Here is a 13,026-nt window from a genome sequence, read left to right as displayed (position 1 = left end):
GATGTTCTTGCTTGGACCCGGCATGCATCCATGATGTTGTGTGGATGCGCCGATGCCGGAACAGCGTGTTGGTAATTACAAGCCCATGGGCTGCACAAAAATATAGCAGCCTCCTACCTTTGTTATTGAGCTGATCTGGCCCTTGCCTTCCAATCACTTCAAGCCAGGTGCTAGCATCTTGACCAACTCGGGCATTGAAGTCACCCAACAAGATGACTCTATCCCGAGGGGCCACTTTAGCTAGCACCTGTGACAGGAGGTCATAAAAGGCATCTGACTCATCGGCCTTGCCTGCATCCCTCCACGGATGTTCGTCTTCGGTGGGGGCAAAAGTAACCACGACCACCACTCCTCGCCTCTGGTTGATGGGAAGGCGAGCCCAAAGTAGCCTGGGGCTTACAGCGTCCCACACCTCCCACGCCTCCTTCATTATTTTATTCAGAAGAAGAGCCACTCCCTGTTTTTTTGTAGTCTCCTGCCCCGAGTAGAGGACTGTCCACCACTCATAGTGGCAGGAGCCAGAGCCGGTCCACCGGACCTCCTGAATACCATAGAGATCCAGGCGGTACCAGTCCAGTTCCCGACAGAGGCGTGGCAGCCTCTCCTCCGCAGTGAGCGTTCGAACATTCCACATGGTCACCCGCAGTGGCTTTTTGTTGTTTCTGGAGGAGCCCCGAGGGTAAGGATTCAGTCTCCTGGCTCCGCCAAATGAGGTTTGGCCAGGAGACGTCATAGACACCTGTCCCCCCGGGGCCTCCGGCACAGCTTATTAATACAAAATTTCCGTCGTGGTTTTGTGGTAATTATTTGAAGGTGGGGTGGTTACCAGCCCCTCGCACCCGTCCAGAGCCCCCATTTGGCCGCTGTGGTGGTTACAAACGCCATGAGGGGAATGGCCAGTCTAAATAGGCCCTCCCCCCAACGGCACTGCCCACCACAGCGTTGCCGTCTGGCCCAACGAGGAGGTAGGGGGTTGTTTTTGCCGGACTCATGCATGTGCACACATACGCACACGTGTACATCATTCACACGTGAATATACATACACGTAACACACACACACACACTATACATACATACCACACACGCATGAGCATCAGTTGACAGCCGGTTCAGACAAGTCTTTTTTGTAAGGGAGACCATGCAGTGTGTACGCTGTTGCGTCATCTTTATCATCATCACCCGTTCCAGTTTTCAATGAATCCACCTCTTGGCATTTGCCGTGGCTGGAAACCCTGATGTCGCCCTATCGCCTCCTGACATAGATTATTGAGCAGACAGACAGACACATGCGACGGCTGTTTGGAGAAACCCACAGCTGTCTTTTGACAATTTGCCAATCCCCGGGTGAGAAGTCGGCAGAAAGAGTTCTGATTGCTACGCCTCCTCCCCGCCACGCGCCCATCCCTCGTCTCGCGCCGTGTTCAGTAGAACCAAGAACGCAATGAGACGTTGGGAGATGACAGCCGACGTGGGATGGAGCTGCTGTTGTTCAATTTGGGGCTGTCTTGATGCGGTGACCCTTGAATATCCACTGGCCGTTAATGGGGCCCCGGCAACGGAATTTGGAATATCCTTGTGCGTCGTTTTACTCTCTGTGATGGCGTGTTGAGCTGTAACCTGTTCGTACCATTTTAACCAAGTACTTGATTGCATTCACATTTTAAGTGTCGTTAACGTGTGAACACGAATGTTGGGGAGGAACTAATCTCGCAGTTCTGAAGGTACCGTTTTCAAAGACGAAAATATGTGAATTCAAACTTCGAGGTCAGCCTGTGGCTCGCACATACAGAGCGAGCGCACGTGGGCTTCAGTCTTCATAGAAATATTTCCAAGCCAATGCCTCGAGCGAGGAACGGTGACATCACAGGGAGTGGTGGTGCTCAGTGTCTCCCGGGACAAGTACCGTCTTGGAATGTGTCAAAGCTGTGAAGTGGGACAGATTTATAACCGTCTTACCGTCTTACCAGTGACAGAAAGCAACCTTTTAAAGTGAGATCATTACCGCGGAATCGTGGATTGATTTTAGGGTTTGATTCGAACGGTACTTGCGATATTCTAACGAGAAGGGTTTTAATGCCGCAGGTTATTGATAGCCACGAAATTAGGTCGAATTTCGATTAAAATTGCAAGTCTTTGAAAACGGTTCCAGGATGGTAGGAAAAGGATGTATCAACTTGGCCGTGTGTGAACGTGCACACCTGATAAACCCACTGTGAACGTGTCTCTGTAAAGTTTGATGTCTCCATACCAATTGCAATGTGTGAAACTATATAAAGCTCATAGAAGAAAGAAAACCTACAATAAACCAACTAACAAAGTAATTCGTGATAATAAAAGCAGAGTGGTGAAAACAAAAGATCGGGTCCCAAGTCGTTTGTTTGCACAAAACGGTTGTGGATAAGTACCAGAGGTAGAATGCACAAAACTTTGTGAAATCATTACTGAGAAGAACAATTATAGGAAAATCAACACCGTAACATTTCAACATGTCATAACAATGGGACCATGAAAGCAGCAAAGATGTTGTTGATGATTGATGAATCACAAATAGCGTCCCTGAGACAGCAAGATGGAACGATCGCACGCGACAGAAACAGAATCGTACAACTGGCGGAGAAATGACATGCATATCTCTATTGTACAGTTTTTTTGGGTTAGATCGCATAAATATGTAAATGCGTCTTTAAACTCGCCACCAGCCGACACAGCCGATTAGTAAGGTTTGTCACGTAAACAGAACATGCCAATTCGTTACTAGAACAGCACACCCGTGTGTTGGAGAGCTAACCCACGACATTAACAATCTCAGTACGACGTTTCGCCAGTTATTACAACTAGCTTCATCGGGCGACATCCAGATTTGTGAAGTCCACCTGTTTCGTTCCTTAAATAGAGGCGTGGATGTGATGACATCACTTGTACGCTCTTCTTGCGCGAAGTGGGGGGGGGGGGGGAGATTAATTAATGCATTTAAGTGACTATGGATATCCATTGCCGTTTGGGCTATTTATATGGTAATCAACGTTCATTAGCCAACGTGTTAAACTGCATATCTCTTGCAAAAACAATCATCGACTCCAGCACACCAATCGATTTCCAGATGAGGAGTAGGATGTTCCATATGCCACACCTGAAGAGGTAACCGCTGCCCTTAGCAGGATGAGAATAGAGAAATCTCCCAGACCAGATGGAATAACTGTGGACAGACACCATGAAATAAGCGGCACCAGCTGTTGGCTGTTGGAACGCATTAGCAGACCTAATTTCAAATAACATAATTAGATAGATAACAACATGACATACTTCAGTCGTGGAATGCCACCTAAATTGTGATTTCATTTATAAATTGGAAGACAACAAGGGTGAAAAATCACAACAACAACAACTGCCATTCGCCACTAAGTGGCGGTGACGTCACAGACACATTGGTCACGTGCACATCGTCAATAAGATTCGATCAAAGACGCGTAACTTTTGAATACCATGATGTCCAGCCTTTGTTGGCCTTCACATGAGCGTTCGAAAACGAACACCGGTGCTGTCATCTCGACTCTCACAAACCGCGAGGCCTCAATATAGAAACGATGAAAGCCGTTCGTCAGGATGTGTGTCAGAGCCGCACTCTGAGGCTGTCTATTTAAAGTGACACGATAGGCATCAGAAGAGCAGTCGGGCAAGGAGGTACGCTTAGGGGCCGTCCATAAATGACGTCACACACCTAGGGGGGGAGGGATCAGACATTTGTGACGATATGTGACGAGGTGGGGGGGGGGTTTGAGAAATGTGACGTTACATCAAAATGCGCAACTTTAACTAAATATAAACACGTTCTACTTAATTAAATATACTTTTTAATAAATGTTTTCTCCTACAACATCAGTGCAGCGCCACATTAAATACGCACTACAATGACGATAGTTTAAAGCGATTTGAAGCATGTTTTATTTTGGGGGGGGGGGGGGCAGAGCTGTGTGACGTCATATTTGAGGGGGGGGTCTGACTTTTTGTGACGCCGTGTGACAGGGGGGGGGGGGGGGTAAAAAATCGTCCACACTCACGTGACGTCATTTATGGACGGCCCCTTAGCTTAACACTTGACGATTTGGTCCACATTTGACGTAACGTCAGACAACAGGCCGCACCGTCACCTTTGGTCGGGCAATTCACAAGATCAACAATTACAACAACAACAATTACAGGTGGCTGGCAGCCAAACATTATTAGGCATTCTAGATTTTAAGCTTTCGTGACTGCAAGGATTCATACTCTTAGGTTTTTTCCGTAAAGTCACGTAGGTAAAAAATAAAAGTAGAAATAAAATAATAATAAATCAATTAAATCACGACGTTTCGGGACCGTCACAGCTAAATTTACTGTATCAAGATTTGTATCTTTGTATCTTGATACAGTAAATTTAGCTGTGATGTCTCCGAAACGTCGTGATTTAATTGATTTATTATTATTTTAGTTCTATTATTATTTTTATTTTTTACCAACGTAACTTTACCAAAAAAACCCAAGAGTATTATTAGTCATATAATTATTTGTCGTCCCCGTGATTTTATTGTCATTCTACACACTCACATTTACATATATACATCTGAATATGTTTTGTATGTGGCGAACGGTAGCGGCTATATTGGCCACATGGGATGGCATAAGTCCATTACACGTAACCGAAATGAATTTGTAAATAATCGGTTCTCACATACACTGGCTAACGTACTTTTTAACGTGCGGCAATTTCCAAAGCGTCGTGGGTAAGAGTCGATTTTAATCGATAAATCGATGCGACAGAGCCACCGAGCGGGCACCGCTGATTCGCTGGGCTCATGTCCTGGCGTGAGCTGCCCCTGATTGTGTTCTCAAGTGCAGTGAGTCGGTGCCCTCAGCTCAGTCATTAATGACTTCAGTAAAACAACATTGTCATGTAACGGGTTTTTGTAAACCAAATTTAGCCTATTTCGGCTCTTTACATGTGTAGTGCTGATCATGGAGAAACACACTTGAACTTGGAGGCAACACGTTTATTACAACTCCCCAACAGGGTAACTAAATAACCGTACACTGGTTCTACTGCTAGGTGATAGCTACATGGTTAACTATGTGAGCAGCGGGTTAACTACACAACCGGGTCAGCCAGTTACACGCTGCCTGACCCACGATGCCAGGCGAAGACCGAAGGGACGTAGCACCAAAGGTTGATTCCACAGGCGATCGCCGATCACTCTCGGGGCTTCCCCTTGATCCCCCCCGAGCGCTGCCTCGCTCCGCCCTCGGCCACGCCCCCTTCTGGATCTTGCTAGAAGGCTCTCGGCTCCACGTCACGTGTCCCTCGAGCCCCCTTTGGCCCCCCTTGCTACGCTGTCTCGGTCAAGTGCCCTCTCGGGTTCACACGGAGTGCGTTTCAACTCCTTCGACAGAAACTGGCGCTAAGCGCCATAGTGACACCAATAACGTCACTACACATGTGCCGAACACTCGTTTTCTTGGGCATATTAAGGGCATGCCCCCTGGTGTGCATATTAGCGATCTGAATTCGATTCCCAGCCATGGGTAACATCAGTAGCGAGCGGTATCTGAACCGGTCCTGGGCCACCCCCGTTCCTTCACCCACCTGCACTGGCCGGCATGGTCTGGGCTCGGGGAGGGAGGCCTTCATCCAGCAGTGGACTGACAAATTGCTCACATAAAATATTCAAAATCAAAGTAATTTCCTGCTGAAATGAGCATTGGAGCGGTGCTCATTTGCTGTTTACAGCCCTGAGCCAGTAGTGGCAGATCCACATTGCTATGGCAGGGGCGAGTCCATCCATAGGACGATCACTAATTATTTCTCACAATGGTACCTATTTTTACGACACTATAGGGTTGATGGGCGAAGTCAATCCTCAACGAGGATGTGAACTCGCTACCTTCCAATTGCGAGTCGCTCGCTCTACAAAGGAGTCACCTGGCCGATAGCAGATTTAAACCCAGGTCTTCACGGTTGGCTACGTACGGTGCGAAAGAAGTTCAACATACGTCCGCACATTCCACAGTGGATTGACGAGAGAGCTGTGCACGAAAAAGACTTGATCTCAACGTGCCCTTACTTGGTCATAAAAACCAACCCACCTTCCGCCTGCAGCAAGTGTTCTGACAGCGACCAGGTACCGCGTTGGAAATGGTGCTTTCCCCAATTTCCAATTCAAATATAAACAAAAAAGAGCCCTTGAGCATCAAGAGGCACGGTAATCTGTCTACATGGGAATGTGAAATGCCCACGGATCCACGACGCGTTATAAAAGACACGCGCCTCCACATTTCGTGGAAAATAAAATCACACAACACGCATCTGCGAAGACGATGACCTCAGGATAGGAGCTGCGGTTAGTGTGTGGGAGTTCCAAGCGTGCCTGGTATTCAATGCTCACATGACGGACACGTGAGCATTGAACCACTGAAGAATTCAAATTGACCTCAGCAATGCGCGGCGACATCTGGCGGCAGAAGGGCGCGTGGGTTTATAGCGTGCTGTGTGCTCACCACCGCGTCACTGCTCCGCATCCACAATGCTATACTCAACGGCAAGGCCCCGCTTAACGAGTGTTCACACAACGCGGTTTTCGCTGTAAACCGGTACTTTTTTGCACAACGCGGAACGCGCCCGTTATAACGCGGAACGCGCCTGTTATAACGCGGAACGCGCCCGTTATAACGCGGATTCTGAGCGGTCGACGATGAGATACTTTCGTGAGCTGTGTGGCCGAGCTCTGTGATAGAGTACACGGAATGATGCAGTAACCCAGCCGCATACCCCCCCCCCCCCCCCCGCTGTTTGTCACGCCATCTCACTATCTTTAGATTCGCTTCACGCGTTTATCGTTTGACGTGACACTTTTCAGGAACGCATCTACCGTGTTAAACGAGGACTTACTGAACAGTACACATGTCAGACCCTGCAGGCCCTTGATCTTCCCCCCCCCCCCCCCCCCCCCCCCAAGATTAGACGTTTTCTTTGCGTCTCGTTATTTTACTCTTTGTGATGTTCAACGCACTTCTTTGTGGTGCTCACCATTAAAGAGCTCAGCTGTGTTTACGGTAATACAGGTTTATGAATGTGTGTTCAGCGCCACCTTTTAATGGCTTGCCATGTTACGACGCTATGGGAGCTGTAGTTGCTGTCAGTGTAGTGGCTCGGGGTGGAACGATTATTCCTCCCGGAGCTTTGATGAGATCTTGGTCGCGTGACAGTCAACCCGACATTCATCTCACGGCTGGGATTTAGCCAAAATTAAGTGCACAACTAGATTCAATGCTGTATGATGGGGTTATATTTTGTGTGTGAGTGTGCCGTTATTGGAGACCGTGCAGGCTGAGACCGTCAAAACACTCAACTTGAGAACAAGAATTGTAAATTACAAGCGGTTGCTTGGATTCAGCTTCGCACCCCGACTATTGAACCACCAAGCCACCTTAAGTTTATTTTCAGAACTGCTGCCTGTACAAGGTATATAGCAAAGACGGTTTTCGCTGCCGCCTGTAATCCAATTGTGCTTCCGAGGTGTGGTTTGTCTGCCGTGTCGTGCGTGGCAACGCTAACAGGAGAGATGCTGAGCACGCAGCTAAATACTCTTTGGTTATTTCGGTAAAGTCACGTAGATAAACCCAGAAAATCACACTCGAAAGATGATGCATTACCATTCTCGGTGGAGGGCTGCGGAGCTGCCTAAACGAGGGGGTAAAAGGGGGCAATTTGCCTCGGGCCACACACACAAGGGGCTCTCACGGCAGGCCTCTTTTGTTTGTTTCTCAAAAGGGGCCCCCACGTGACATTCTGACCCCGGGCCTCCAGGCACCTCTGCGTGGCCCTGGTGAGATATGAATGGAAATGTACCCCTGGATTACCCTTCGCTGTTACATAATGGACACATAGCGACAGCACATATTGTTTTTAAACTCAAAATATTTGTATGTTTATTTTAATTGACCTCAAACTTAACTTTCATCGACCTGTGGCCCGTGGATCACTGATGGTTTCAGGCTGTGGGAAGCGTTACGCGGAATGGTTGCAGTCACTACGATCTAGAGTCGTTTACATTTAGGAAACAATGTTATTTGTGCATGGTGGTCCGCCCAAACATGCCGAGGGTTGTGAGAGTCGTACGTGGTTCCGGAAAGATTGTGAACCGCTGACGTAGACAATTGCTAACGTGCCCCCGTCAACCATTGTGCTGGAAGTGAATCGGTCCGAGTGTTTCCAGAACCCCTTTAACGTTTGCGTCCATCCATTGCGGAGGGTGAACTCCGCAGTGCAATGGGTGGATTTCATGCCGTGCAAGGAAATTTGCACAGTGTGGAGAGGGGGGGGGGAATTCACAGTGTTGCGTTGGGATCTCATTGGCGGTGAACGTGGACCTCGCATTCTGTGTCCCCATGCACCGGACTACCTGACAGGTTCTACCGAGTGCGTCCCCATGCACCCGGTGAGCTGACAGGTTCTACCGAGTGCGTCCCCATGCACCGGGGTAGCTGACAGGTCCTACCGAGTGCGTCCCCATGCACCGGGGTAGCTGACAGGTCCTACCGAGTGCACCCCCATGCACCGGGGTAGCTGACAGGTCCTACCGAGTGCGTCCCCATGCACCGGGGTAGCTGACAGGTCCTACCGAGTGCGTCCCCATGCACCGGGCCAGCTGACAGGTTCTACCGAGTGCGTCCCCATGCACCGGGGTAGCTGACAGGTCCTACCGAGTGCGCCCCCATGCACCGGGGTAGCTGACAGGTCCTACCGAGTGCGTCCCCATACACCGGGGTAGCTGACAGGTGCTACCGAGTGAGTCCCCATGCACCGGGGTAGCTGACAGGTCCTACCGAGTGCGTCCCCATGCACCGGGCCAGCTGACAGGTTCTACCGAGTGAGTCCCCATGCACCGGGGTAGCTGACAGGTGCTACCGAGTGCGTCCCCATACACCGGGGTAGCTGACAGGTGCTACCGAGTGAGTCCCCATGCACCGGGGTAGCTGACAGGTCCTACCGAGTGCGTCCCCATGCACCGGGGTAGCTGACAGGTCCTACCGAGTGCGTCCCCATACACCGGGGTAGCTGACAGGTGCTACCGAGTGAGTCCCCATGCACCGGGGTAGCTGACAGGTGCTACCGAGTGCGTCCCCATGCACCGGGGTAGCTGACAGGTGCTACCGAGTGAGTCCCCATGCACCGGGGTAGCTGACAGGTGCTACCGAGTGCGTCCCCATGCACCGGGCCAGCTGACAGGTGCTACCGAGTGAGTCCCCATGCACCGGAGTAGCTGACAGGTGCTACCGAGTGCGTCCCCATGCACCGGGGTAGCTGACAGGTTCTACCGAGTGCGTCCCCATGCACCGGGCCAGCTGACAGGTGCTACCGAGTGAGTCCCCATGCACCGGGGTAGCTGACAGGTCCTACCGAGTGCGCCCCCATGCACCGGGGTAGCTGACAGGTGCTACCGAGTGCGTCCCCATGCACCGGGCCAGCTGACAGGTGCTACCGAGTGAGTCCCCATGCACCGGGCTAGCTGACAGGTGCTACCGAGTGAGTCCCCATGCACCGGGCCAGCTGACAGGTTCTACCGAGTGAGTCCCCATGCACCGGGCCAGCTGACAGGTGCTACCGAGTGCGTCCCCATGCACCGGGGTAGCTGACAGGTTCTACCGAGTGAGTCCCCATGCACCGGGCCAGCTGACAGGTTCTACCGAGTGAGTCCCCATGCACCGGGCCAGCTGACAGGTGCTACCGAGTGAGTCCCCATGCACCGGGGTAGCTGACAGGTTCTACCGAGTGAGTCCCCATGCACCGGGCCAGCTGACAGGTTCTACCGAGTGAGTCCCCATGCACCGGGCCAGCTGACAGGTGCTACCGAGTGCGTCCCCATGCACCGGGCCAGCTGACAGGTTCTACCGAGTGCGTCCCCATGCACCGGGCCAGCTGACAGGTTCTACCGAGTGTGTCCCCATGCACCCGGTGAGCTGACAGGTTCTACCGAGTGCGTCCCCATGCACCGTGCCAGCTGACAGGTGCTACCGAGTGTGTCCCCATGCACCCGGCAGGCTGCTCTCCAGCTGTGGTCGTGGCTGTCAGAATCCAAAAACAAAATTGGTCAATTGGTTTTCCGATGGTTTTGATGCTTAAACTCAACTTTCTTTTTAAATGCGTTAATTTTAATCATTTAAATTTGTAAGGTGCATTTCATCCATACTCTTTGGTTCTTTCGGTAAAGTCAAGTTGGTAGAAAAAATAATAAATCACGAGGTTTCGATCGCCACGCAAGCAATCGTCCTCAGGTGGGATAGAGCCTCTAGCTGACAGGTTAGAGCCTCTATCCCACCTGAGGACGATTGCTTGTGTGGCGATCGAAACGTCGTGATCTATTATTTTTTTCTACCTACGTGACTTTACCGAAAGAACCTAAGTGTATGGATTCCTGCAGTCACGAAAGCTTCAAATCAAAACTGCATTTCATCCGTAGATTATACGATAATACGCACGTATCCCATAGCATAACAACACAATTATTATATGTATTATGTAATATTTAAATGGGTGTTTTATGTTCTTGGTGTAATTTATATGTAACAATGTAATTGCTGGAAAAATTTATTGTCTTTATATTGTATTGCATTTGCTCACAAAGGGAAATAAAAACAAAGCCTGGTCACTTTGTTTCCGATGGCTTGTATATGCTTATTTACTTAAACTTGGATATTTAAGTGAATAGTTTTATTGAGCTCGATTCACATACTTGTAGATATTTGTTTTAATATCATTATAGACAGAAACACCAAACATGCCTATGTCCCTGTGATTTTTCAATGGACTTACATCACAGAAAATGCGTTTTGGCCCTTTTTGTCAAGAAGCGAATATCGCTTTCTGTGCATTGTTTCAGGTAATTGATTGCTAGTGTCGTGTTACTTGGGGTAATGTTTTACATACGCTTTGGCTATTTCGGTAAAATCACGTAGGTAAAGTCACGTAGGTACCTATCTACCTGCGTGTACCTACGTGACTTTACCGAAAGAACCAAAGAGTATGGATTCCTGCAGTCACGAAAGCTTCAAATCAAGATTGTAATGTTTTACATTTAATCTTCTGATAACATTTATTTTCCCAAGAGTCAAATATAAACACAACTTGGCACTTAATCTTATTTTTATAATCCCATACGGTATTTGGGGTTAACAAAATCGGTACCACCTATTCATATATAGCCCAGGCCATAGGAATGTGGAATTTCCACCACTGGCTCAGGGCTGTAAACAGGAGATCAGCACTGCCTCGACGAGGAGCCTCATTTGAGCAGAACACCACGATGGCCCGTTTCGCTTTAGTGAACAGAAGTTCTAGTTTTCATATTACTCTGAAGAATTTTTATTTTTTACTCAACTAACTGTGTTGCGCGTTCAAGATGTGTTTATTGTGTTCACGTGGTATTGGTTCTGTGTGCTGTTTACCTGTGGTGATGTTAACCTGTAATAAATGTTAAAAAGCTTCGCCAATAACTTTTTTCTAACCGTTTTATATATTTTTTCAGCGTTAATGTAAACAGCCACAACCTTCACACTTGTTACTGTGTGTCTTGTGCAGTTAAACTCACGGGATATGCTGCGTATCAGTGCAGGGTTCATAGTGCAATGCGCTAACCACTATGCCACCGCTCTGCCCCTCCACTCTCAAAATACGTTTAGCAAAAACATTTAAATACTGCACCAATATCGACAGAGGTGTGTCCAGGGCATATGTGGTCAAATATGTAAATTATGAGAAAACCCATTACATTAAAATCAAGTCTGGAAACAAACGGATTTCACGACACACTTGACGTGCATTATGATAGTTAGTTTGAGCTGGTGGTCTGGATAAGGCTTTTTTGTATTTTCAATGCACATCCTTGTGCGTTGTTACATTTACATATGTGCATGTAAAAGTACGGTTGTTATGTTTGAGATTTAATCTCAATAATAAAAACAATACTCGCCCCGATATTTAGCTTCCAAGAAATGACTAGATCGGGTGCCTCCCAGGTGCTTCGGTCTGAGACCGTGAGATATTTGTACATGTAGTCATGTATCCATCTCCTCGTGAGAAACGAGAAGAGGACGAGGAGGAGGAGGACATACAGAGCAAGAGGAGAATGTTCAGGAGAAGACTGCACAGGAGGAGATGCAATAGGCAATGGAGGAATGCGGAATAGGAAGTCAAGACACAAGATTACGAAGAAGCTCTCGTGACTGCAGGAATCCATACTCTTTGGTTCTTTCGGTAAAGTCACCAAGGTATAAAATAAGATCAATCACGACATTTTGGGCGCAACACAAGCGTCCGTCATCAGGTGGGAAAGCGATGGTATGCTGCTGAGGAATGTAACTGTAAGATAGGAAAGCGGAGGGCGCTTTCCTATCTTACAGTTACAGGAGAGAGGGGAGACACGCGTGGAGAAGAGACGGGAGACGAACATTCGATTTAAGGAAGAAAGCGGAGGCCGCTTTCCTATCTTACAGTTACAGGAGAGAGGGGAGACACGCGTGGAGAAGAGACGGGAGACGATCATTCGGTTTAAGGAAGAGACGTTGAAGTAGAATAATAATAATTGACTTATTTATCCAGGAAAACCAAACTGAGATGTAGGACTCCTTTTCAGGAGAGTCCTGCGTTAGGGTTCCAGTCGAAGATGATGGTGGTGGTGAGTGTTAAACAACAACAAGAAAGAACGGCGGACGAGACGCGAGAGATGATTTAGGGGGGAGACAACACACCTGTAAACCCCATATCAGTGCCCTACCTGATTAAAGACCGATTCAGACCTTATTGGTCACCCCGTGCCCTTAAAAATATCAACGTTCATTCTACAAAGTCCCATCACAAGGGAGAGAAACACAAATAGGCAATATGTTTGCCCGTATTGAAACGGCTGTACGCCGTATGGACCTGAAAACTCAATTTCGCCGTACAAGAACACGGGGGGTACACACCGCACGTGTTGACGCGATGATGTGAGACAAT

This window comes from Lethenteron reissneri, chromosome 14 (genome assembly GCF_015708825.2).
Source record: "Lethenteron reissneri isolate LAM-NWPU_2019-01 chromosome 14, ASM1570882v1, whole genome shotgun sequence".
NCBI classification, from domain to species: Eukaryota; Metazoa; Chordata; class Hyperoartia; order Petromyzontiformes; family Petromyzontidae; genus Lethenteron; species Lethenteron reissneri.
The sequence above is the reverse complement of the archived record's forward strand: the minus strand, read 5'-3'. Positions refer to the sequence as shown.